General features: G+C 48.0%; 1 protein-coding gene and 1 long non-coding RNA gene across 3 annotated transcripts in view; one reads left to right on the forward strand and one right to left on the reverse strand.

Moving 5' to 3' along the window:
- The window catches only part of LOC142818850 (uncharacterized), a 256,896-nt gene extending 256,143 nt beyond the window's left edge, over positions 1-753 (forward strand). Inside the window, exon 4 of the long non-coding RNA XR_012896524.1 lies at positions 368-753. This is a non-coding gene — a long non-coding RNA (uncharacterized LOC142818850). The remainder of the gene's footprint in view (positions 1-367) is intronic.
- LOC106732447 (CCAAT/enhancer-binding protein beta) overlaps positions 1-25,446 on the reverse strand; it is a 99,032-nt gene that overhangs the window by 29,892 nt on the left and 43,694 nt on the right. The window lies entirely within an intron of this gene.

Below are 25,446 nucleotides of genomic sequence, written 5' to 3' on the forward strand. Positions count from 1 at the left end.
AAAAACAGCCGTTTTTCCGACAAAACTCTGTAGTGTAGACATACCCCTAGGGAAAGTGTGGGCTGCAGAGTCGATGTTCCAGGTCACATGTTAACCCTTCTAGTCCATTTGTGTTGACCCCCTTTGGGGGGCTCACTTCCACTCATTCCAAAATGCTGTTTGGACATACAAGGGTCTATGTTTGAAACAGACTGTGGGAGTGCTCTCCATTGAGTCCCATGATTTGTGTCGACTAAGGCTAAGTACCAAGTTCTTTGTTAGCCTATTGATCAAGAATTCAGGAAGAGATTGGGGAATTATTGTGCATTAAAAGAAGGCAACAACGGAGGAAATAATTTGTATGTGTTGCATATTGTGATCTTTACAGGAGTTTTGCCTAAAGAAAGCTAATTGGAAATGGTATCATAAGTTCCAAGATGAGAGCTACAGCAGAGGGCTAGAGGAGATGCAGCATGCATTTCAGGGAGAAGAGAGCGCATGGAACTGGGAATCAAGAGATGCAGAGTCTCCTGTTAGCTTTGCCACTGGCTTGCTGCATGAATATGAGCAAATGGCTTTACTTTTCTGTGCCTGGGATCTCCAGCTGCAAAATGCAGGCGGTGCGTGTGAATCAGTCTGTGTCTTTGTGAGGCAGTCTAAGCTCCACAAATGGAAAAAGCAATACGTATAAAAACCTTGTTACTATAGAGGAGAACTATCTGTAGCACAATATGTACTTCCAGATGTGTTTGGAACAATAGCTTTTTTGGGGAGGGGGTTATTTGATTTTTATGCTGGAAGTTAGAGTAAAATTTACTAAACAAAATCATGTCTGAATTTTAAATAAATGGATTTGTCTCTAACTGGGACACTTTATTTTATTCTACATTCTCTCATAAGTTACATCATTATTTCCCTTTTTGTATCAAAAAGCTTACCCATTGGATGCCGGAATGCCTGTATGTCAGTACTGAGGATGTTTAAATTTCGCAAACACACAAACATACACAAATTCTTTCCATGTAAATTACTGTTTGACAAGGAATTTTCAGCCTGCGTAAGAAGCAGTGACATTCACTTTGACTGGCTAGCTGCACATTTGCTTCCCTTCTAGTGGTTAAGTTAGTGGTTGTCTTGTCTCTGTGATATCACTATGGGAAACATATCATCTTAGCGTCGTGTTACCCAAAAATCCCGTATAATTGTTAATGTGTTTTCTTATTATTCAGTACTAGGAGATTTACCCAGTGTTGCCCATATCCTTAACTCAATTAATGTTTGGTGTTTTGGAAAATGAGATGAAAATGTACATGTCTCATTTAAATCATTTCTCTAGGGTGAGGGGGGGGCCTGAAGGGTTCAGTTAGCAGGCTGCCCTGGGGAGAGTGGACAACCCCAGCCCTCTCTCATCACAGCAGGTTGGGGCCAGGTGAAAAGCACCTCTCCATGACTGTTGTAGCTGCAGTGGGCACAGGCAGAGAAGGGGTGCATGTCCCCAGCTGCGGCAGATCCATTTCTGTCTGCCCCTTGCGCTCCCCAGCCAGAGGAATGCAAAAAACTGCACTTTACCCTAGATCCCTGATGAAGGGGAACAGCCAGCCATGTTTCCATATGAATCTGGGGGGGGGGGAGATACAGCCCCCTGCCCCTGCCTGTCCTCCCTAAAGGGCACCTTGACAGTAGGAGTCTCGGGGCTCTGGTAGACTCAGATGTGGGGGGCACCCCCAGCAGGTCCCTTTCACCTGCTTGGTGATTGTCTCTTTTCTGTTTGGTTTTAAGAGAAGCAGTCCCATTCCAGGCACATCCCATTTTCCTGGCACAACCAACCACTTTCCTTGCTTTAAGTTATGATAAGAGGAAGCTGCCTACCAAATTTGGTGGCCTAGCTCTTACTGTTTATGAGGCGTTCTTAGACAGACAGACAAATTCTCTCAAATATATAGTGGATTATGAAATCTTTGTAGGAAGCTACAGAACCCTGGCAAATGCTTCAATGTGGCTCATGTGTTGTTAACAATAATAGCATTCTAGGATGTTTATAGAACCTTTTGCTTGGGGCTCTGTAGACACAAATGACAGAAGCATCACAACCCCTCAGTGAGCTGGGTACGTACGTGGTGGCAGGGGCGGATGGGCAGCAAAATTTCACGCCCCCCCCCTTTGAAACAGCGCATGCGTCGTGGTGCCAAGGCACATGCGCGGAGCCTCGGGAAGCGCGGGGCCCGGGGCAGCTGCCCCACTCGCCCTGCCCTAAATCCGCCACTGCGTGGTGGTGTTACTCTTCTATGAATGGAAAACAGTGACACAAGGGGTCAAATCCTGGCCTCATTAAAGTTGACGGCAAAGCTCCCTTTGACTTCAGAGCAGCAGGATTTCACCTAGAGAGCCAAAGGCCCTGATCCTAGAAAGACTGGTGCACATGCATAATTTCATCCATAAGCATTATTTATGGATTCATTTGTATTGCAGTCATGCCCTGCGGCCCAAATAAGGATCAGTGTCCTATTATGCTCGGCACAATATAAATATATGGGAAGACACATCCTTGCCCTGAAGATCTTATAGGGTATGTCTATACTTGCCCCCTAGTTCGAACTAGGGAGGCAAATGAAGCATACCGAAGTTGCTAATGAAGCGTGGGATTTAAATATCCTGCGCTTGATTAGCATATTTGCGGCTGGTTGCCATTTTAAAAAGCCGGTAGCCTGAATTAACTCGCCACGTGTAGACATGGCACTCTGATCCAAAACTCTTCCCTCAAATTAACTGTTACTCCTCATGCCATATTTAAATCCCACGCTTCATTAGCAACTTCGGTATGCTTCATTTGCCTCCCTAGTTCGAACTAGGGGGCAAGTATAGACATACCCATACAGACTAAGGGCTTTGTGCCACTTTAACAATAGAAACAGATGAGGTTAAAACTGAGCTCCACTGCAGTGTGGACACAGATATAGTGGCGTTAGGGGCTTATACCCCTGTAAATTACTTTAGAAAGTTCATTTTAGGCATTGAGCATGCAGTTTTCATACTGGTATAACTACTTCCCTTGGGGGGGTGATTTTTTTTTTTTTTTTTTTTTTACAAATCTGGTTGTACCAGTGCAACCTCTCAAGCCACTACAGCTAAATTGGAAAAAAGAGCCTTAAATCAGTATATATTATCCCCTTTCCTATGTGTAAAAACTTTTATATAAGTATAACTGCATCTGCACTGGGAGTGATACCACTGTAACTGAACTGGTACAGCAAAAGTGGTGCAACTTTTCCATGAAAACAAGGCCATATTTAAAGTGGTGGGGAAATTGTGTGTTGTCCGCCCCATGAAACGGGTTACACTTCATTATGCAGGGACAGTCCTTCCAATCAGAGGAGGAGGCTGCATCCCAGCGCTGGTTCTGAGAAGCTTCCACGTCTGAAATCACACTGAGATTTGGGGGCAGCCGAGGTGAAGGAAAAGCTAAACGAGGATTATGTGCTAACCTGTCACATTCCAGCTTTAATTCGGTCTTTCTCCAATCAGCTCTGACTTGTGTTCGGATCCTTTTGCGCAGGTTCTTTGAGACGATGCCGGAACCCAGAGCATGTGTGCTGGTGTGTAGGTTGGAAACACGGCCTCTCCCTCATCAGTGGAAACTCCTGCCCAGAGCTGTGCTAGGTGTTGCTCCAGATTCAGGAATGAAGTGAGGATGGAGTTAACAAACCAGCCTGGCCCCCACATGTTTAAGGGAATGTTTATTAATGGTTATTGTGACAGGAATGTCCATAAAACCCCAAGAAGGGAATTCACGATCACCTTTGGTAGCATTTACATTGCACAAACAAACAAGCCACCACTGGCTTTCCCAAGGTGAGTGTGGCTGTTGGTTCAAAGAAACCCAGTGCCTTGGCTGTAAACAACTGTTAAAATAAATCACACAGAGAGTGAAACAGATTGATACAAAGAGCCCGTGTAAATAAAGGATTAATGGGAGGAGGAGCAGTAGGCAGGGTACACATTGAGTACCTCTGGAATGTGTATGCGGCAGAACATGGGTGATTGCATGCTAGGTATATGTAAGCATAAGTGCTACTGCTGAGCATGTGCACACAAATGATGGATGTGAGTGTGTGGACACAGGAATGAGCACACATGTGCATGTGTGAACACGCTGCATGGATTCCTGGTCTATAAGTGTGCAGCTTGTGTGTGTATTTACATGTGAGTGTATGTGCCTGTCTTTGCATGCATTGTGACACATAAACATGTATATGAGTGAAAGAACCTGCATGTGTAAACTCTGGGGATAAAGGTGAGTCTGTATGTGCAAGCATTTGAATGTGTGGGGGTATCTCTATTAATATATGTGTGTGCAAGGATAATGTTCCTGAGAGTATGGGGAATTGTGTGCATGCGACTGTGTGTGCACACATGTGCGCGCACACACACATAGTATGTTAGTGATACTCCATGACAGTGTGTGCTGGAGCATTGTCCGTGGACCAATAGCAAAATAATGACAGTCCTGAATGAAAACCTGTTCATATCCCAGCTACGGCCATGAATGGAGGAGTTGAATGTGACAGCAGGTCTTGTTCCACCCTGTCTATTAAAATGTCACCTCCTTTGACCTAACTCCCAGCATAATGCAAGGTGGCAATTTTGAATCCATCCACATTGGCTCCGTTTTATCTGCTCTCATACAAAATTGAATTATTTCCTTTGGATGCAGTTAACCCTGAGGACTTTAGCGGAGGACATGTCTTTTCTGCAGTGCTTATAAGAGCTCAGTGGACAGCAGCTCACTGGTTCAAAGACGTAGGACAAGCCCCCAGAGTGGAAAGAAGAGGGGTGCTGATTCCATGTGGAAATGAAAGCATACGCAATTGGAGCACCGCCTGAGATAGCCAGCAATAGCTAGGATGTGTGCATGGAAAATTCTCAAGCTCCAGGACAATAGCAAACACACTAACAATGTATGAGCCCTGGAGGGATTTGATACTTTTTAACTAGTCACATGTCTCAACTCATCCATCTCTTGTCATATAACTGATTGCAAAACTGTAATGTCCTGGGTAGTCTCTCCCTTTTGACACCTCCCTCAGGTTTCTCTGCTAGTTAGACAGCTAAAGAAAAGTTTCAATTGAAATAAAGTTATTTTATTTTTTAAAGCAAAACCCTCCCTGTGGCTGGCAAAACTGTTCTCCCCTTTGGACAATGCTGTTCTATCTGGGTTTCTTTTATCCTGGCGTGGCAGTGCCCTATTGTACCCAGGTGGAGTTTTGTGTGTTTGGACAAGAAATGGGAGGTTGTCACATCCACCTGTTGTGTTGTAGGTGCAGTGCTGTTCTTCTGTCTGGACTGTGACGTGTGGGGCTTTGCAATGTCATGTACTATTCTATCCAGAGAGTGGTGCATTCCATTGAGTTTTATCCAGAGGATTCCTCTACTGGGGCAATTCAGGGCAGAGTTTTACCTGGTTTGCAGGACAGATTAAGGCTGTGCTGTATTCATGCTGGGGTTGAGTGGTATGTTATATCTGAGTATCCTTCTGTCTGAAGAGCACAGCGATGTTATATTCATCCTAGCTTTCTATGAACCTTCACTAATTTCTCTGCAGCTGGGAAGAAACCTTCCTTAATTTATCTGGGCAATAAAATGAAATGACTGCTCAAAGGTAATTGCCTAGGAGTGCACTACAAGCATTGTCAATTGTTAATTGGCATTAGATCCCGGGAGCGTGTGTTTTTTCCAAGGCAAATGTCCTTTTTGAAGTAAATTATGGAATTATATAAACAGAACCTAATAAATGACTCGTGGAATATCGCTTGTATATAATTTAATTACATCATAATTTTGTTCATCTCTAACCTGACTATCAAAGCAGGCCAACTATTGTTTAATATTTGTCAGTATTTTTGACCTGGCCATAACAATATGATTTCAGGATAGGGCCTGATTCTAAAACAAGGTAGCTGCATCATGGCATGCACAAAAATGCATGTTCTACTTGTTGCCCAAGTTACAAGCACACGCAGCACAAGGAACCGTGCACACTAATTATCCAATGTGAACAGGGGAGTCAACAGCCTCCGCAAGCAAGGCTGGAGGTTTCATTGGTGATTTAAAGGGTCTGGGGTTCCAGCTACCTCAACTGCCATAGTAGTGGCAGCCAGGAGCCCTGGGTCCTGGGTCAGCTGCCCCCTTTGCCTCCCCCATCGGCGGGCCTCAATGTGTATGTACATTTGCATGCACAAACTAAGAGCACTGCTGCATTCCTGTGTTTGTGGGCCTCACCATACAGTTGCATGTTTACTTAGTGACTCTAGTTGGCAGCATAAAAAGTTCCAGAGTGTCAGCCGTGAAGGGTAATGTTTTTTATTTGCTGACGGGTCAGGCACCATACAAGCACGCGCTGCTAGGCAGCATGCCTCCCAACTGACCTGACGGGACACGTTCGGGGGGCCGAGGGACGTTCGTTCTCCATGCCGTATGCAGACTCTGACCTCTCATCAACAAGGGGATTGACGAGTATTGAGCACCAGGATGGTTTAGCAATAGGCTCATGTGTCCCTAAGAGAGACGCTATCTGTTCCTTGAAGCAGTTTCTCATGTGTTATGGGATATGCTCTGTGCAGTCCACACTGGCAAAGGGATGTCCTAGGTGACCTGTTAGACCCTTTTCATATCTTGCCTTTCCTCCTCCTCCTCCTGATGTGTGCTCTAAGCCATTCCTGTGTGTTATTTGAACTGTTTACCTGCTACCTATAACCCGTGTTTTGTTCGGTTGTCTTGTGACATTTCTTGCTCCTGTATTCTAACACAGTCAGTACTTTTCCTCTCTCTGACTGGATCACACTAACCACTTGCTGACCCTTGACCTGGTCTGACACAAACATAGCAAGGTAGCCAAAGTCAAATGACATCATCGAGCTTTTTTTCCGTGCTAATAATTATTCCCTGGACAGTTGTGAGCCATGCGCACCCAGATTATGGAATAGTCTCTTGTGTGTGTAGGTAACATGCATTCTTTTTCATCTCTAAATGATGTCCCTTTGTACTGAGGCCATTTTGAATACCCACTTATCCTGTCTGTCTACAGGCTGACACAGGTGACTAGAGACTTTGTATTTCCCTTTTGTGAGTGGTGAAGCGATAATGTACATGTACTTCAAGATTTGAAGTTAAGCTCTGTGATGGTATGAACTCTTCTTGTTGTTCTTCCTGCTGCTGCACCCACAGGGGGTTAGATCAGGGCCTTAATGACCCCTTTTTACTTGTTGCTGTCACATGTAAATCTCAGACCAATGGTGCATAAACCCAAGGTCCTTATCGCCTGTAGTTACTGAGGGTATGTCTACACTACCCTCCTACTTCAAACTAGGAGGGTAATGTAGGCATACCGCACTTGCAAATGAAGCCCGGGATTTGAATTTCCCGGGCTTCATTTGCATTAGCTGGACGCCGCCATTTTTAAATCCCGGCTCGTTCGAACCCCGTGCCGCGCGACTACACGCGGCACAGACTAGGTAGTTCGGACTAGGCTTCCTAGTCCGAACTACCATTACTCCTCGTGGAATGAGGAGTAACGGTAGTTCGGACTAGGAAGCCTAGTCCGAACTACCTAGTCCGTGCCGCATGTAGCCGCGCGGCACGGGATTCGAACGAGCCGGGATTTAAAAATGGCGGCGCCCGGTTTATGCAAATGAAGCCCGGGAAATTCAAATCCCGGGCTTCATTTGCAAGTGCGGTATGCCTACATTACCCCGCTAGTTTGAACTAGGAGGGTAGTGTAGACATACCCTGAGAGAGCTCATGGTGCATTTTGCAAGAATAGAGGTGCTAACCTCAGTGCCCTGCCAGAAATTCATAACTATCTAAAATCCTGCCTGCAGTTTCAGTCTGGTACAAAGTACTCTTTAATGCCTCTCCCAGACTGCTTGGTTTTATGAAACAACAGTTCCACCACGGAGGTGGCTGCATTTCTGCAGAGAATAGGATGTGCTGGGCATGTCGTTGTAAAGAAATCAATTGAACTGACAGACTCACTGGGTCCTTGGGCAAGGTGTGGGGGTGGTTCCGTGCCCCTGGAAGGCGTGGGGCCTCAAGTGGAAGGGGCGGGGCAGCTGGCCCTCTGGACCACCCCCTCCCCCCAGTGCCTTCTGGAGCACATTGCCTGCAGCTCTGCAGCATGGCTGGGTTGGCCAGCAGAGAAAACATTTCTATGGCATCCATTCAAAACTTGGACATACTTCCTGAATAAAATGAGTATTTTTCTTTGTGTATTTTAAAGACAGAAAGAAAAGAGACAATGCAAACACCTGGCTCAGGGGGAAAGGGAAGGGAAAGGCAGTCAAAGTAAATATAATACTTTACAGCTGTATAGGGGACTTCATCTCAAAGGCTCCCAAATTGTTTTTGGGGGAGAGGGAAGGCAAAAGGAGCAATTGCCCTGGGGCCTAGCAATTCCAAGGAACGGGGAGTTCTCAGCTGCCACTATTCTGGTCCCTTTATATCACCACTGGTGCCCCATGTGCCGCAATGCACAGCATCAAATGCAGTGACTAGAAAGGAGAACTGCGAAAAGGGATCTAGGGAGTCACAATGGGCCACTAGGTGAATATGAGTGATCAGTGTGACACTGTTGCAAAACAAGCAAACATCATTCTGGGATGCATCAACAAAAGTGCTTTAAAAAAGACAAGAGAAGTCATTCTTCCACTCTACTCTGCGCTGATTAGGCCTCACTTGGATTATTGTGTCCAGTTCTGAGTGCCATATTTCAGGAAAGTTGTGGATGAATTGGGGAAGGTCCAAAGAAGAGCAACTAATATGACTAAAGCTCTAGAAAACATGAGTATGAGTTAAGATTAAAATAATTGGGTTTGTTTCGTCTGGAAAAGAGAAGACAGAGAGGGGACATGACATAGCTGTCAAGTTCCTAAAAGATTGTTACAAGGAGGAAGGAGAAAAATTATTCTCCTTAACCTCTGAAAATAGGGCAAGAAGCAATGGGCTTAGATTGCAGCAAGGGAGGTTTGGGTTGGACATTAGAAAAAGCTTCCTGTCAGGGTGGTTAAACACTGGAATAAGTTGCCTAGGAAGGTTGTGGAATCTCCACCATTGGAGATATTTAAGAGCAGGTTAGAGAAACATGGGTCAGGGATGATCTAGATGGTTAGGGCAGGGGACTGGACTTGACAACTTCTCGAGGTTCCTACCAGTACTCTATGATCTTCCTTGCTTGTCACTGGCATTACACTTACACCTGCCTGCTAGGAACACACAGACATTAAATGACAAAGAAATTCCACCAGCCTAGTTCAGTGGGGGCAGTGTGAACGGTGTGGCCCAGGCTACGGATTCAGCGGGGGCAAGGCGTGTTGTGGTGTTGACACACGCTGTCCTAGGCGTGGGGATTGCCATTTGTCTCCTCACCACACCGTGGAGGGTGAGTCACGGAACAGTGCTGCAGGTGACAATTGTGAAAGAAGCCAGCGGGGGAAGACAATGGGAACAGGAGGAGTCGTTCCAAAGAGGCAAGCGGCAGACAAGTTGCCGTGGCTGGGAGTGTGAGAGAAAGACACCCTCATCGGAAGTGCACTTGCTGCTTGGCCTTGTCAAGCAATGAATCCAGCTCCAGGTTACTTTTTGCCAGCAAAAAGGTGTGTGTTTTCTCACTGCCACCTCTGCAAACTTACCCTGGGCTCTGCAAGCCCAGCTCTGCCCTTATTGTCTCTCACAATAAGATGATTCCTGGGTTGCGAGGCACCTCGCCACCACTGTGCCTGCTATTGGGCAATTCCCAGCACCATCAGCCTTCTTGGACAACACGTGCACTGCCTCCCAGCCCATCACTGCCTGTTTAGCAATCGGCACACTCCAACACCCCCTCCCAGCAATCTGAGAGTCCCCTGGGAGTACCCAGCACCTGTTCCAATGGACACAGACAGAATTCACCAATCTGTTACTCCCAAAGCTTCCCAGTCACACTCTGGGGTTTAGGGTCAGGGCTCCACTCCACAAGCAGCACTTAGAAATGTGTATTTAACAAAGAACAGAGACTGGAGGTGAGGCAGGCAGATGGACGCATTGGAAACAACACCCATTCTGGCATTGCTCACTAGCCTTATTCGGCAAGGTAGGCAGCGATCCAGCCCATTGTCATTAGGGATGTAAGCGACTAGTCGACTATCCAATTAGCCTAGGCATATTGGATAGTTGAGTCACTACTTGACTCAGGGTGGGTAATAATTTTTGATGGGGGGCCCACTCCAAGAATTTGGAAAGTGGTTGAGGGCTGCACTCTTCCATAATATTAATGGAGGAGATGCAGGATCTGGGATGGAGGCTGGGTGTAAAAGGGAGCTTGGAGTAAGGGACTGGAATTCAGGAGGAAGAATGGAGTCTCAGAGGGAGTTTGGTTGAAGGAGGCAGTTGTGCCCTAGGGCAGGGGACTGTGACTAGGGTGGGAGGGGATTGTGATCTGGGACAGGAGAATGGGGTGCCAGATCTGGGAGGGGGTATAGGTGCAGAAAGGGGCAGAGGATTGGGGAAGGAAGGAGCTGGGGTGCCCGAGGCAGGCTCTGGCTGGAAGGCGCTTAGCAGCAGAAACCTGAGGCAGACTGTCTGCTGCAGGCTGCTCCATGTGGCTCCACTCTGGGCATGACAGGGAGGGGAAGGAGGTCAAGGAGGAAGGGAGAAGGCTTCCTGCACTGCCTCTGTTCCCAGCAAAAATTTTCAGCTCCTGTTGGCCGGAAACTAAGAGATTGGCCAATGGGAGCCAAGAAATTTTACTGGGGAGTGGAAGGGCGGAAACAGCATGAGAAGTCTCCCTCCTCCCTCTCCAGCCTTCAGGAATGGAGAACAGCTGGCTTATTAAAGCGTGAGCTGTTCTCTGCCTAAGGATTCTGGGGTATGTCTACACTACAGCACTAATTCGAACTAACTTAGTTCGAATTAGTTAATTCGAACTAAGCTAATTCGAACTAACGCGTCTAGAACTAAAAACTAGTTCGAATTAGCGTTTTGCTAATTCGAACTAGCAAGTCCACATTGAGTGGACTCTGAACCAGGCTTAAGGATGGCCGGAACCAGTGCCGGCAGGGCATCAGAGGAGGACTTAGAGCGTGGAGATGCTGTCTCAGGCTAGCCGAGGGCTGCGCTTCAAGGGTCCCGACCCCCACCCCAGACAGACAATTCTAAGGGGTGCCCCGCTTGAAAACCAGTCCTGACTTGGATTGCCCGGAGTACCCACACTGGGCACATCACACCACTCGGCCATCAGCCCGGCTGCACTTGCCACAGGCTGCCATCTGGGGAGAGGGGGCAATCGGGGGGCTGCAGGAGAGCTTCCACCCCCAGAAGCCCGCAGAGCCAGCCCAGTCCTCCCCATCGGGGGCTCATACCCCATTCCTCCCCCACCTCCTTCCACTTACCCTTCCCTAGCCCCCCTTCTTATTGATGTACAAAATAAAGATAACGTTTCTTCCAACATTGACTCTGTCTTTATTGAACAAAACTGGGGGAGACTGGGAAAAGGAGGTGGGAGAAGGGAAGAGAAAGGCTGGGAGAGGGGAGGGCAACTAACATGATCAGGGGTTGGGAACAGGTCCCAGATGAAGAGAGGCTACAGAGACTGGGACTGTTCAGCTTAGAAAAGAGGAGACGGAGCGGGGACAGGATAGAGGTCTCTAAAAGCAGGGGTTGGGTGGAGAGGGTGCATTCAGAAAAGTTCTTCATGCGTTCCCATAAAGAAGGACTAGAGGACACCAAAGGAAAGGAATGGGTAGCAGGCTTGAAACTAGTAAGAGAAAGTTGTTGTTCTTCCCAAAGCAAATAGTTAACCTGTGGAACTCCTTGCTGCAGGAGGCTGTGAAGGCTGGAACTAGAACAGAGTTGAAAGGGAAGTGAGATCAAGTCATGGAGGTTGGGTCCATGGAGTAGTCTTAGCCAGGGGGTAGGAGTGGTGTCCCTGCCCAAAGTTTGTGGAAGGCTGGAGAGGGATGGCACGAGACAAATGGCTTGGTCACTGTCTTCGGTCCATCCCCTCCAGGGTCCCTAGGGTTGGCCGCTGTCAGCAGACAGGCTACTGGGCTAGATGGACCTTTGGTCTGACCCAGGACGGCCATTGTAAGCTCAGGGCTCAGGGTCGGGGGTCTCAGTGGACCCCCTTGATTTTCATGCACACCTGCTCCTGGGTGGCCAGGCTGGCAGCTCTCCTGCCCTAGACGGCCACTTTCCTGTGTCTAGTGCGGAGATCGTGGACGAGGTCCACGATGTCCGCACTAGCCCAGGAAGGTGCCCGCCTCTTGCGGTCCAGGGCAAGCTCCCGGGAGCCGCCAGCCTGGTCCCGGGAAGAGGGGGTGGGCTGGGGGACATCGGGTGGGTGGCTCTGTGCAGTGCCAGGTGCAGGGTCTGCTGGCTGGGTGCTGGCAGGCTTGCACCTGGCACGGGCACCGTAGCCAGCCTGTGCCCCTTTAAGGGGTCCGGGGCCGGGAGGGGGGGCATAGAGTTTCCCTGGTGTTGGCCAGAGTGGCCACCAGGGAAACCTGGGGAGGGCTAGCCTCCCACTAGTTCGAATTAAGGGGCTACACACCCCTTAATTCGAACTAGCTAGTTCGAACTAGGCTTAATCCTCGTAAAATGAGGTTTTCCTAGTTCGAACTAAGCGCTCTGCTAGTTCGATTCAAATTCGAACTAGCGGAGCGCTAGTGTAGCGGCTATGAATGTTAGTTCGAACTAACGTCTGTTAGTTCGAACTAACATTGTAGTGTAGACATACCCCTGGTGAGGTGGCTGCAGGCAGGATCCGGTGGCTTGATGGGCCGGATCTGGCCCACTAGCAGCCTCTTGCCCACCCCTGACTTGACCACTCACTGTATCAGAGGCAGCAAGGGGGGGAGGAGCCGGTGCTGAGGGGAGCTGGTTTAAAAACTGATTCCCCGCAGCACCCTCTATGTGAGAGATGGAAGGCAGAGGTGCAGCAGGGGACCCAACGCTAGCCAGGGCTGCTCAGTCCCATCTCACGCCACCCCCGAGAGCTAACCCCCTTGCCGACTAATGGAGGAGTCGATGGAATTTCCATCCACTACTCGATTAGCTTATCAATCGCTACTTAACATCCCTAATTATGACAGAAGCCATGCTCTCAGCTAGTGCCTAGTCCCCTTAGTAAAAGATGCAGGGTGTAGCTCTTTATGCACAGTTACAGTCCAGAAATGTATTGTCCTCGCCAATAAACAGGGCGCTGTTGAAGATCTCACAATCCCTTCATTAGTATCCAGCTCAGACTGTAAATGGGCATTCATTGTGAAACAGGGCAGGATACTCCATTTGCATGTAGCAGCCCTCCCAGTAAAAATCTCTTGCCTGAAAGAAACCTGTTTCTCACCTTTCGGTGACCAGCCTGGAATCAGTGTATATATGTCAGTGTATATATACACAATTATCTATTATCTGGACCAGCATTTTGCAGCGACTCTGAGGACCAGCGTGACACAGGCTTTCAGCAGAAATCTGACAGGGCACTTTTTGGGAAACTAGTATGTAAATACCAGGAGCCGGAGACCCCTGAACCCATATGCACCAGTGTGCTCTCTGCCAGCTGGCACCAAGAAGTCCCTGAGTCTGTCTCTCTCTCTCTCTCTCTATCACAAGAATACAGACCCTGCAACTCAAATTTAGTGCATACATCTGTGGATTAAGAACAAACCAGAATACAAGCCAGTACTGCTTCCCAGCACTGTGTTGGCTCTGTAGAATAACAAGGTGCAGAGGGATACTTGCTTCGGTGAGGTCAGCAGATCTCAGTAACCACAGAGGGCAGATCCTTGAGTGAGATGATGCCTTTCAAACAGGCTGAAGAAACAGGAGTCCAGGTTGCACAGCTCAGACCAAAGCTGCTTGGTAGTTTCAGCCTATTCTAGACCTTTTTCTTGGGGCATGATTCTGATCTGAGATCGGGTCAACACTAGACTTCACTTGCTATAGATGGTGATGTCAGTCAAGGGTGCGTTGAGCTGCAATCCCTGTCCAACAGAGATGTGCCAGCAAGAGTCGCTTGTGTTGATGCATTTCTAGCATCAAAAATTTAGTTTTGTTGGTATCGCACTCGATGTGCTTTGCCGGTGCTGTGTCCCCACATACCTGGTGTGCCCAGCTAGCCAAATTCAGATGCAGTGTGGTTGTTTGCAAAATGAACAACCAGACATGGCTTTGCCTACCCAAAGTAAATTGTTTTTACTATCTCATCTATCAGCTTCTCACCATCAAAGCTCGACCCAGCAGTTTATTTACCATGACTCTGACCGTGATCTAATGCTGAGACTGGGCTTAAATACCACAGCGATAGGCACCTCAGAAATGCCTGCGGCATAAACAGAACACAGTCCCATTGAGTGAAATGTGCAGAACTGCCTGGCCCCTTCACAAATATCCTGGGTAAACAATGGCAATCTTTGTACTCGGGTTGTAGGCGTGTTGTCAAGGTGAATGAGACCTGGCAGAGGGCTCCATTGTCTCCTTTCCCACAACTCATTAAGATTGTTGGGTTATCACCAAAGAGTGTAATAACCAGAGCACTGATAATGTCACAAGGCCATGCCGTTGCCAGTGATTCATGCATCAGAGAATACATTAGTCATCAAAGGGATCTTCTCAGCTGTTGGCTTTTGTAGTTGTAGGAGCTGGGGGCAGCCTCTTGCTTTTGACTGCACTGTGGGGGACATTTCCATGAAAATCCCATTATTTCTTTACCTGTCCCTTCCCCCTCTCCTCTCCCCTCTCCCTGCCCCCCTCCCGCTTTGTTGATTTTTCTGGTGACACCCTTGCTTAATGTACAGCATCAACACCCACTCACAGAGGCTGGGTTGCAGTTCTGGAGGCAGCTTTCCTTCCCAGCCCTTGCCAGCAGTGATTGCAACACGTTGTGAGTCAGCCAGGCTCAATGATGGTTACCTAGAATAGGACTGCTGAAAATACTGACCTGATTTCCTCCACCTTCCCATGTCAGCAGTCAAACGCATCTCTGGATTCCATGGTGTGCCACCAGGTAGGCCTCCGCCACCTGGACTGTCCCAAAAATCCCTTGTCCTTCTGTGGTGCCGTTTGTCAGAGGATCTCAAGACCCTGCATAATCACTGCTACAGTCATTCTTCACAGACCGTGTGAAGGCAGGGAGGGTTTTTCCCCGACTCACAGAAAAATGAAGCCAGGCACGGAGAGATGAAGTGACTTAACAAATCAGGGGCAGAGCTGGGAACATGTTGCCCAACAACTCCTGGCTGCACGGACCTGAGTGGATATCTCTTTGCAATGTTTTATAAAAGCTCTACTCCACTATTCACATCTGCATGAGGCAGCAGAGGAGCTGTGGTGCTTTAGGGATTGCACACACTGCCACTTACATCAGCATAGCTTATGTCACTCACCGGTGGGAACAGGGTAGGGCTACCCTACCACAGTAAGTTACCCCAGGCAATGTCTAGCCTCTTTCAAAAAAGAGCATCTAGACTACAACCAGTATTTTTGAAACGGCAGTCTGGATGCTCTCTTTCGAAAAAGCACAGTTTGCATTACATAGCGCCTTTTTTCGAAAGAGCACTTTCGAAAAAAGGCATTCTTCCTCGTAAAACAAGGTTTTCCGCAGTCGAAAAAACTGCCACGTTCTTTTGATTTACTTTCGAAAGAACATGGCTGCAGTCTAGATGCAGGTGAAGTTTTTTTTGAAAAAAGGCCACTTTTTTTGAAAAAATAACCCCTGTAGTCTAGACACATCCCGAGGATGTGTCTACACTGGCGTGATCCTGTGCAAAAGCAGCCGCTCTTGCACAAAAACTTGCTGCCTGTCTACACTGGCTGTGTGTTCTTGCGCAAGTAAACTGACGTTTTAATGTATGAAATCAGGGCTTCTTCTGCCAGAACTCTGACGCTCCCACTTAGGAATAAGCCCTTTTGCGCAACTGTTCTTGCGCAACAGCTCAGTGTAGACAGGCAACATGAATTTCTTGTGCAAGAAAGCCCTATGGTTAAAATGGCCACCAAAGCTTTCTTGCGCAAGAAAGCGTCTACGCTGGCATGGATGCTCTTGCGTAAAAGTACATCTCTTGCGCAAAAGCACATGCCAGTGTAGATGCTCTCTTCTGGAAGAGTTTTTGCGTGAGAACGCGCCAGTGTAGACGTAGCCTCAGAGTCTACACTGTGGAAGGTCAATGGGAAAAATTTTCCCATCATCTTCCCTTACTCTTCCCAATGGGAGTAGAGTTCAGGAGTTGCCTGGAGAGTGATCTGTGGTCAATTTGGTAGGACTTCACTAGACTCACTAAGTCAACCACTAGTGCATTAATCTCAGAGTGTTGATCCCAGCTGTAATGCAGATGTAGCCCAAGTCTCCTTCTTGAGTGACGTAAGTTACACTGACCTAAACAAAGATTTTAACAAACCTACTTGAGTCAGAAATAGTCACAGTTACAGCTCCAGTGTATGAGAGGAAGCAAATCAATGTAAGAGAGGAGGATTTTTTTTATACCCAACAGAGTGTGCACAGGATTCCTTCTGGCTTCTTGTTGCTACATCGCTGGAGTTGGAGAAGACATTTAACAGGATAGAATGGGAAGTATTAAACAGTATATTTATAAACAGTATAAATGTATTAAAACAGTATATTTTGTCTCAGAAATAGTGAATGGGCTAGGATTGTTCTAGTCTTTCCCAAACATGGATCTATATGACATTTCTGATGGGCTTTCACAACTGGATCCTTTCCTCAAGTGAGATGAATCGGTTCCTATTCGGATACTTTGGAAGCTCTAGAAACAATCCAACCGCTTTCTAAGCCCCTCACTGGCTAGCTCTGCCACTGAAAATTTGACCATCCCTAAGACTTGAGCTGAAAGGATGTCTGAGGAAAGGTCCATACACAGAACTATGTTGCACCAAAACTAACCTCCTGTCCATCCATCTGGAATTGCTCTGAGCCAACAGTTAGGCAGTGGTGAATCTAGCAACACTGTCTATCTGTAAATGACTTTGACTTTCACCATTTTATTCCTTACTAGCAAATGTAGCCAGCATTGTCAGGGTCCTCCAGGGCAGGGCCTTGGGCATGCAAGCAGGGGTGTGTGTGCAGGAGGCTGGGGGCCAGGGGCGTGTTCTCTCTCCCCCCCCCAAACTCCCTGCCCACTTGGGGCCTGTTTTCCCTACACCCTCCCAACCATTCCCCCATCCCTCCCTGGAACTCATTCTCTTCCTCCTCCAGGACACCCCTCCAACCCACCAGGGGCTAGTTCTCTCTGCTCCCTTCCCCCCTCCCCCCCCCCCCCCCGGCCAGCCTCCCAGCCTGCTGAGGGCCAAGAAGGGGAGGAAAGGTTTTGGGGCAGAGGGCTACTTATTGGTGTGTTGGCAGGCAAGATGGTGGTGCTCTAGCCCTGCTGGCTACTCCTTTTATGGTGTGGCTGCCCCCAGTGGACAGCTCTCATATCCCATACCTCCAACCAGCAACCCCTCCCTGACCTTTTCCCGGGCTTCCAGTTGTCTTGTCACAACCCAACTCTGACCTTGCTTTAAGTTAGGAGAGGAAGCTGCAAATTTGGTGGCCCTAGCGTTAGGAGGAGTTTGTGAACCAGCGGACTCGTAGTCAAACACACAGACAGATGCTCTCTAAAATGTATCTCTAAAGATTTGATATTATTCATGGAATGGTTGTTAAGAATATACTCCCCCTCTGGGTCTCACTCACTGGTTATGTGCTGCAGCTATTGCTTCAAGTGTTTGCTACTTGCCATTTCCGCTGATTGGTCACCCAGTCACCTGATATTGTGTCTGCTTCCTGATGGCTACCTCCCAAAGAGTGTTCATGATGTTTGCATGAGCACTGCTGGGAGGAGTGTCTGTTGGCAAAAGTCTTTGTGGCACTCGTCTTTTCTCTGAATTTTCTAATGAGGCTGAGTTGTTCTACGAAGTTAAACGAGTTTCAGTAATTCAGGGCATCAGGGTGAGATCAGACTAGAAATAGAACATGTGAGGAGGGAGCTGGGGCTAATTTGGTGGGAGGCCATGTCAGATTGCTGCTGACTCTTACGTGTTTGGAAGATCCTGTGCACTGTTGATGCTCTCCAGCACCTCCTTCCCTAACTTTTGTATGTGAAAACATTGGGAAAGTTCATTAATTGGTCACTGTGATGCCTGCTAAGTATGCTAGGCTTGTGTGCAGAGCCGGCCCAAGGTAGAAGCCAACCGGGCTACCGCCCGGGGCGCCCCATTGTAGAGGGAGCCACGTGGGGCTGCCGGGCTGGGTGGGGGCGGGGCCGCGCTTGCGCCAGACACCCGGGGGTGGGGCCGCGCTTGTGCCAGATGCCCGGGGTAGGGCCACACGTGTGCCGGACACCCGGGGGTGGAGCCGCACATGCGCCGTGTGCCCGGGGACGGGGCCGTGCTCCTGGGGTCCGAGGTGCACGAATGGCTCGGGCCAGCCCTGGTTGTGTGCCAGGTCAGCTCAGTTATGCTATGTCTACACTGCATTTTTGTTGGAAATCAGATATGTAATTTGACCTACGCAAGTTGTGTATTTTATTTCGCTCTTATTTCAAAATGGCTTACGTCTACTCAGCGCCAAATTTTGAAATAACCCGCTATTTGGAAACGTCCCTTACTCCTCATGGAATGAGGTTTACAGAGGCGTCAGAATACCAGGCCCAAAATATCGTGCTTGATGTTAAGATGCGGGATAGCTATTTCGGGATACTCCAGTATCCTGCAATAGCGTTGCAGTGTAGACGTAGCCCTACAGACCCCTCGGACAAGAGAAAAAGGAAACGCGTTTCTGAGGGGATGGGAGTAGTGCCACATTTCTAGCAGAGGAATAGCACTGGTGGCAATTTACCCTCATGATGGAGATGACCTGATCTGGGTGAGAGCCGGTGACTCTATCCCCTGAGCCATACGTTCCCTTCCCACAGAGCCTGAATCACTCTGAATCCCAGAAATGCCAATGAGGTCTAATTCCAGGCACACAAGTCAGCTCTGTACATGGACTTGGATACCTCACGACGGAGGATGCCATGTGGGAGGTGGAATGAGGCAACAGGGGCAATGGAGAGGAAGGCTGGCCTGGGCTGGGCTGCACTGACTCATTATTCTACAGCAGATTGAAAAGATGCATGTATTGCATGCGTCTGACCACCTGACCGGTGTAACATGCAAGCCCAGCATTCAGACCCCTTCCGTAAGGGTGAGTCCATTGCTCTGAATCCAGGCCCTCCATTTCCCACCCAGCGGGAGGGAACTGAATGCCTCTCTTGACGTAAGCAAAACTTAGAGGGAAAAGCCAACCGCCCCAGAAGAAGAGACCAAGTCCAGGGCTGGCATATGCAGGCAGGACTCAACTGACTTGAACAGAGCTACACTTGCTTGTACCAATCCCATCTCTTATTTTTTTTCTCTGTATGGGCTTGGCCCAACTCCCACTAAAGTCAGTGCATGAAAGCTAATCTTCCCCATTTCATCAACCCAACTCCAATGGGGAACGCCCAGGCTTGTAAATTTCCCCATTGTGCCAAAAATTAATTATGTTCAAATTAGTGCCTGAGTTCAGACCAAACGCTGTTTCACTGACATCTGTTGCCAGGGTAGGAAGACTAAACCACTTGAAAAAGGAAGAACTCAGTTGGTAGTAATTAGCCTTTCCCTCGAGGTCACCTCTCACGGGTTGTTGAGTAGGGACCAGATGTGTTTATCTTTCGGTCACTGTTTGGTGGCCAATTTGAGAGGAGTGTGGTGGGTCTCTGTCCTATCAACAGATGTCCACCTCGCATAAAGGACCAGACATGAGAAGCAGTCAGGACAGAGCTGCAAAGGACGTGGAAGGTGTGGTCAAGAAGATTGAGAGAGAGAACACGCTGGGTGACAGGAAAGATAGTGACATTGTCAACGGGAAAGCGAAGATTAGGAGGAAAGGCACTGAGTTCAGTATTAACAATGATGAGCTTGCATTGTCAGTGAGCCATCAGGGAGGAGGTGGTAGGCTTAGAAGAATAAGACAGAAAGAGGCAGGACAGGTGTGGAGAAATAGATTAATGAATCACCAGCATATAGGTGTGAGTAGATAGTTCTCAGGAATAAGCTGTAGCCTAAGATGGGGAGGGGGATACACCTACAGGGAGGGAGGAGCAGGAGGATCTCCCAAAGGAGATGCTGAGGGGGTGGATGGAAAAGTAGGTGGAGGAGCAAGAGAAGGCAGAGGTGAGGGAGGTGGCTGCATTTCTGTCATGGATGATGGAAGCCCAAGTATCCCTTCCCTATGCGTGCAGAGAGGGCAGGGATTAATGTACTGGTGTCTGTAAAGGGCTTTGAGATGGCTGGGTGAAAAGTGCCATAGAATCCATTAATAAACAAAACCCTAAATGATATCCCTTAATGACACATTCACGCCCTGTTCTTGATTTCTCTGGGTTTATGACAGCTTTAAAGCGGATTAGATTTAGCCTCGGAAAGAATCTCAGTGGGTTTGCTTAGTATATCTCTGACCAAATGGACAGAGACCAACAATAAGGCCTTAGGCCTTACAGCATGGGATGGAATGTAACCAGCAGCTCTTCAAAGTATTATTTCATTTACTGGGAATCTGTTTTAATTTCCTTTCATTAACTGTGAATTCAGTCGGAGAGAGAGTTCATGGCTCAGCTCAGCTGCTGTTATATTGGCATTAGACACCCCCTCCCACACAGGAGCTCAAAGGACCTAAAGTACTCCGTGTCTTGGTTTGGTTTTGGCAGAGATGTGGTTAGGGATGATGCTGGGTGTATACAGGGCGTGTTAATATTGGGCTTTCTGGGTGAGTCTATCCGGAGGCTGAATAAGACTGCCTGAAGTCCTCACTCTACCAGATTGTCTAGCTAGGGAAGGGATCTGTACAGCTTTCTTCTTAATAGAGGTGATTATTAATGATGGCTCTTACAGGTTCATTTCAAAGCTCCCAGCACAGCTAATGAATTGGGATATTGCCTACTCCCCCCACCCCACCCCCACTGGTTAGTATTTCACAGCGTCATGTAGCAATGGGACACTGAGGCTGGAAAAGGGATAATGCTGCTCACAAGAGAAAACTCCAGGCCCATGCGCTGTGAGCACATTCAAGAGCCAGCAGTGCTGCTGTGAATCAAAGCAGCTGTTTTTAAATAAAATGAAAAGGGGGGGGCGGGGACGAGGAGGGTTGTGCAAGGCCCAGGCTCTGCTTTCTCTCATGAACTGTGGGCTGGTGCCTTGTCTTGTGTTTGGCTGTTTTGGTTTATTTAGCATCAAAACTCTTTGGGGCACAGAATGTCTCTTCTCTCTTTTGGAAAGCTGCCAGGCTTTCCTGATGCCTTCCAGGGGCGACTGCTGCTTTGGGGGGGGGGGTGCAGGGAGGACCACTCAGGGCAGGGAGGAGGCATGCGGGGGTACCCCGTTTAGCAGTGGGCATTTTGGCAGGGGCATTCTGGACAGTACCTCGCCCAAGTGCCAGCACGAGTAACCTACGTCTGATGCTATATAAATATTTTGTGGTAATGACAAACACATCCATTAGGGCTACGAGAGCCCCGTGGCTTTGGTTCATGAATTGAGCCCTGCAGTTTGGGATAGAAGGGCTGGAAAGGAACCAGCCCCTGCAGGCTCACTTGGGAATTCAAGTCTGACACATTTCAACCACCAAGCTTTGTCCTAACTGCCCCTCTGTTACCCCTGCCATCCCCTGCCCCCTATTTTATCCTTTATCTATTTGTGGGGAATGGTGGGGGGGTCCTCCCACTTCTGAAGGGAGCAGCCTTTTGCTGTCTGGGTGGATGGAGAGGGAGGGGGTGAAACTCACGGACCTGCCATGAAAGTAGGCTGGGGGCCATAAGACATTTGGGCCCCAGACCCTAGGCTTGGCTTGAGTGGGTTTGAAGTGCAGTGTGGGGACATGGAAGCTCTTAGGGTTAAGGACAGCAGCTTGTCAGGGTAAAGTATTAACACCAACTCCTCCTCTCTTTTTCTAAGAGCATCCCCATATGAGTAGGCAGCACGGGCCAGCAGCTAGGGCAAGAGTTAGGTGTCAGGAAGCCTGGTTTCTAGTCTTGTTTCTCCCATGTGCTTGGCCAAAGCACTTTACCTCTCTATGCCCCATTCCCCGCATGGGGAATGGGACCAGTATCAGTGATCCACCTCTCTAGAGTGGTTTAAGATCTATAGGTGAGACACAACAATGTAAGTGCTACTAAGAACACCCGAAAAGCTGCTGATAATTCATGTGCTTTAGCTGGTGTTATTCATGACATCAATAGACATCTGAAAACTCGGTCTGTCTTTAGACCATATAGCTAGGAGCAGGTTCCCTGTAAGTTGGGCACTTGCACGGCCAATCCTGGAGAGAGTCAGCTGCCACCCAGCTGATTAGCATCGCACCCACAGTCGGCAGCATGTTTCTACTGGTGGTGCATGTCTGCACATGCCTTGGTGCACATACAATGTATTCTGCACATGGGTGGAATAAATTAGAAAGAACATTGGCTAGGACCCTGTTTCTGACAGAGCCTGGAACTGGACATGATGCTGAATGAGAGGCAACGGAAGGTCCCCTTCCTCCAGAGAGAGGAGATGCAAGTGACCGTGAGAGGAAAGATACCATTGGGAGGTCACTTTGCAAAGTGCCTGCCCTGTTCATGTCCACGCTGCAGAGCAGCACTGAGGACCACCTACGCTAGCTGAAGGAAGATGAGGCAGACTAGTGGTCGAAGCACAGCACTGGGGTCCAGGCATTCCTGAGCTTTGAACCCATCTCCCACACTGACTCCCAGTCTCTCTCTGCCTCATCTTCCCCCATCTTTAAAGTGTGCATACTGGCTCTCCCTACCTCACCGGGTAGTTAATTAGATGATGTTTGAGAGGCGCTTTGAAGATGGAAAAACCCTGTGTAAATGCTGGGTATTATTACTGCTGAGCTGAGTGCCTGCACCGCCATCGGCAAGGCGTGTACATGGGAGGCAGTGCTAGAGGCCGAGATTGTATGGTTCGGTGCCATACTGAACATGTGATATGTCAATGTTCTGGGGGCCAGCTCTCCCCTGCTGCCCCGTGGGAATGATCAGGGATCGTCTCCCTTCTCTTCCTCCTCCACTGATGGCAAAGACAAAAGTGCTGAGGTGGGGATGAGGCAACCTGAACCACTTACCATTGTGGAGGTTGAGTAGGGCCCCTCCCACAGCCATCTGCTTCCAAACCGAAAAGCTTGTAATGACGCTGGAGGCGTGAAAGAGAAGTCCTCTCCTGCCCATGCTGCTAGCCAGAGAGTACAGGAAGCAAAGACTGACCAGGACAGCATCACTCGTAGAGTTACATTCATGGAAAAGGTGTGCTTCTGCATGAGCAAGCGCTGTCTCTGCCTAAGCAAACAAGCAGGTTATCGTGCTGCTGCCCATGCATTCATGCGAATTACACGCACACTTCTGGCAGACACATCTGTGCATGCCCATGTCACATCCATTTTAATGGAAACGTGTACTCGAGGATTTTTTCTCCGGGAGATCTGGTATTTAATAGCCACCTGACTGGCCAGAAAGAAAAGTGTTTTAATAATTAAGGAGTGATGGTATTAATGACACACTGCCACATTTGACAGAATTCCAGAGACTCACTCGAAGACTGGCTTACACGATAGAGTGTGTGTGTGTCTCTGCCACAGCCAGTGTAAAAATTGCCTTCTCCAGATGAGGCAGGGAGGTCATCTCTCTTGCAATCTTGTCCCCATTGAGTATGGGGAGGCCCTTCTAGTGTGCCCACTCTCATCATAAAACTGCCATGTATCCCAGCCCCCAATGTTGAGTAGACTGAGACAGGACCAGGAGCCAGTACTATTGTCACTAACAGGCTGTAAGACTTGAACCTCCCCGTGCCTCGGTTTCCCCATCAGTTCAAAGACGATAATAACTCATTTTATGGGACTGGTGTGATGATTATTTAATATTAGTGAAGTGCTTTGAAGATGGAGTGCTTTTCCAGGGCTAAAGATTATAATTACTTCAGACTTGTGATCAGAGGCTAGTAGTTACATAATGAACCAATGGGGAGAAGTTGGCCTGCCTGATGAACAGATCCCTCCAGTCTTATCATCATGTTGCTATTTTTTTTTAAATCAAATCTTTCTTTCCATGGGGAACTTGCCCACAGAGCAGACAAGAGCACATGGTGTACACGATACTCCAGGGATGGCAATTAGCCATAATACCTCTGCTAATTTCAGTCCCTGCCCAGCCCATGAAACTCACCTCACCCAGAACTTGTTTCAACTTCTCCAGCTGTTCTTGGCATGTGCTGAGATTTCATAAAGTTGCTGCCATCAACTCCCACACATATGGCAAGAGACTGACAGAGAAAATCCACATCCAAGCAGTAATTTATGGGGAGAAGAGGCATTTGTACTGAAGAGCAGAAAAGTGATTGTTTGCCCCAATGACTATTTATTGCTAAAGCAGAAAAATCAAAGGACACGTGACCCAGGAATGATTCTAAGGGCTTGTCTCCACTACACAATGAATTGGCACTGCAGCAATCGATCCATCGATTGTTAATTTATCATGTTTTCTTAGAAGCGATAAATTGATCTCTGAACACTCTCCTGTCAGCTCCAGTACCCCAGCAGGATGAGAAGAGTAGCCAGCATCAACGGGAGAGCAACCCCTGTTGACTTTACCATACCAAAGATACTGCGGAATGGTAAATATGTTGGGATTAGTGTAGATAAGGCCTAAAAGTGTCTTACAATTCACAGTTCAAGGGAGATGCCTGATAGTTTAGAGATTGTACCTCCAATCCTGCCTTTCTTTTTGAAACATAAGCTCACCGTGCTTCACAAACATTCCCATTTTTTAGTTGTCAGCTCAGTTTCAAGAGGCTATCACATGAAATTGTTTGTTAGGGCCTTTAAATTTGTGCTCTCCCTTGTTTGTATGTGTAGACTGCAGGCAAACAGGGGCTGTATGTGCAATTGCAACCTGGTTTGCAGGTACAGAATCCTATTTGCACTCTCAAATCCAGGTCTAGTGTTGGATTTTCCAAAGCAATCAGTGTTGGCCTAACTCTCCTCCCTCCCTGAAGTGAATCTCTCAATGGGAGCATGCTAATCAATTTTGAAAATCCAGCCCCATCATCCAAAATACAAGCCGGCAAAAGTGTAAAGGCCAGGACCACTTTAAACATGTGGACCATATTGTTAGAGCCCTCCACAGATATAAAACTGGTATCTGCATCTACAAAATTGATCTGCAGATATCCTGTGCATGTAAAGTAGATATCCACAAATTTGCAGGGTTCTAGATACATTTGTATCTGCAGCCATATTCACAAAAATGAGCTGCGGATATCTGCATCCACATCCGCAGATGCAGATACCTGCAGCTATGAAGTGGCTATCCTCAGATTTGTAGAGGTCTATGTATTGTCTTGGGTAAGAGCAGATATTCTACTTAGTTACATTAA

This window comes from Pelodiscus sinensis, chromosome 18 (genome assembly GCF_049634645.1).
Source record: "Pelodiscus sinensis isolate JC-2024 chromosome 18, ASM4963464v1, whole genome shotgun sequence".
NCBI classification, from domain to species: Eukaryota; Metazoa; Chordata; order Testudines; family Trionychidae; genus Pelodiscus; species Pelodiscus sinensis.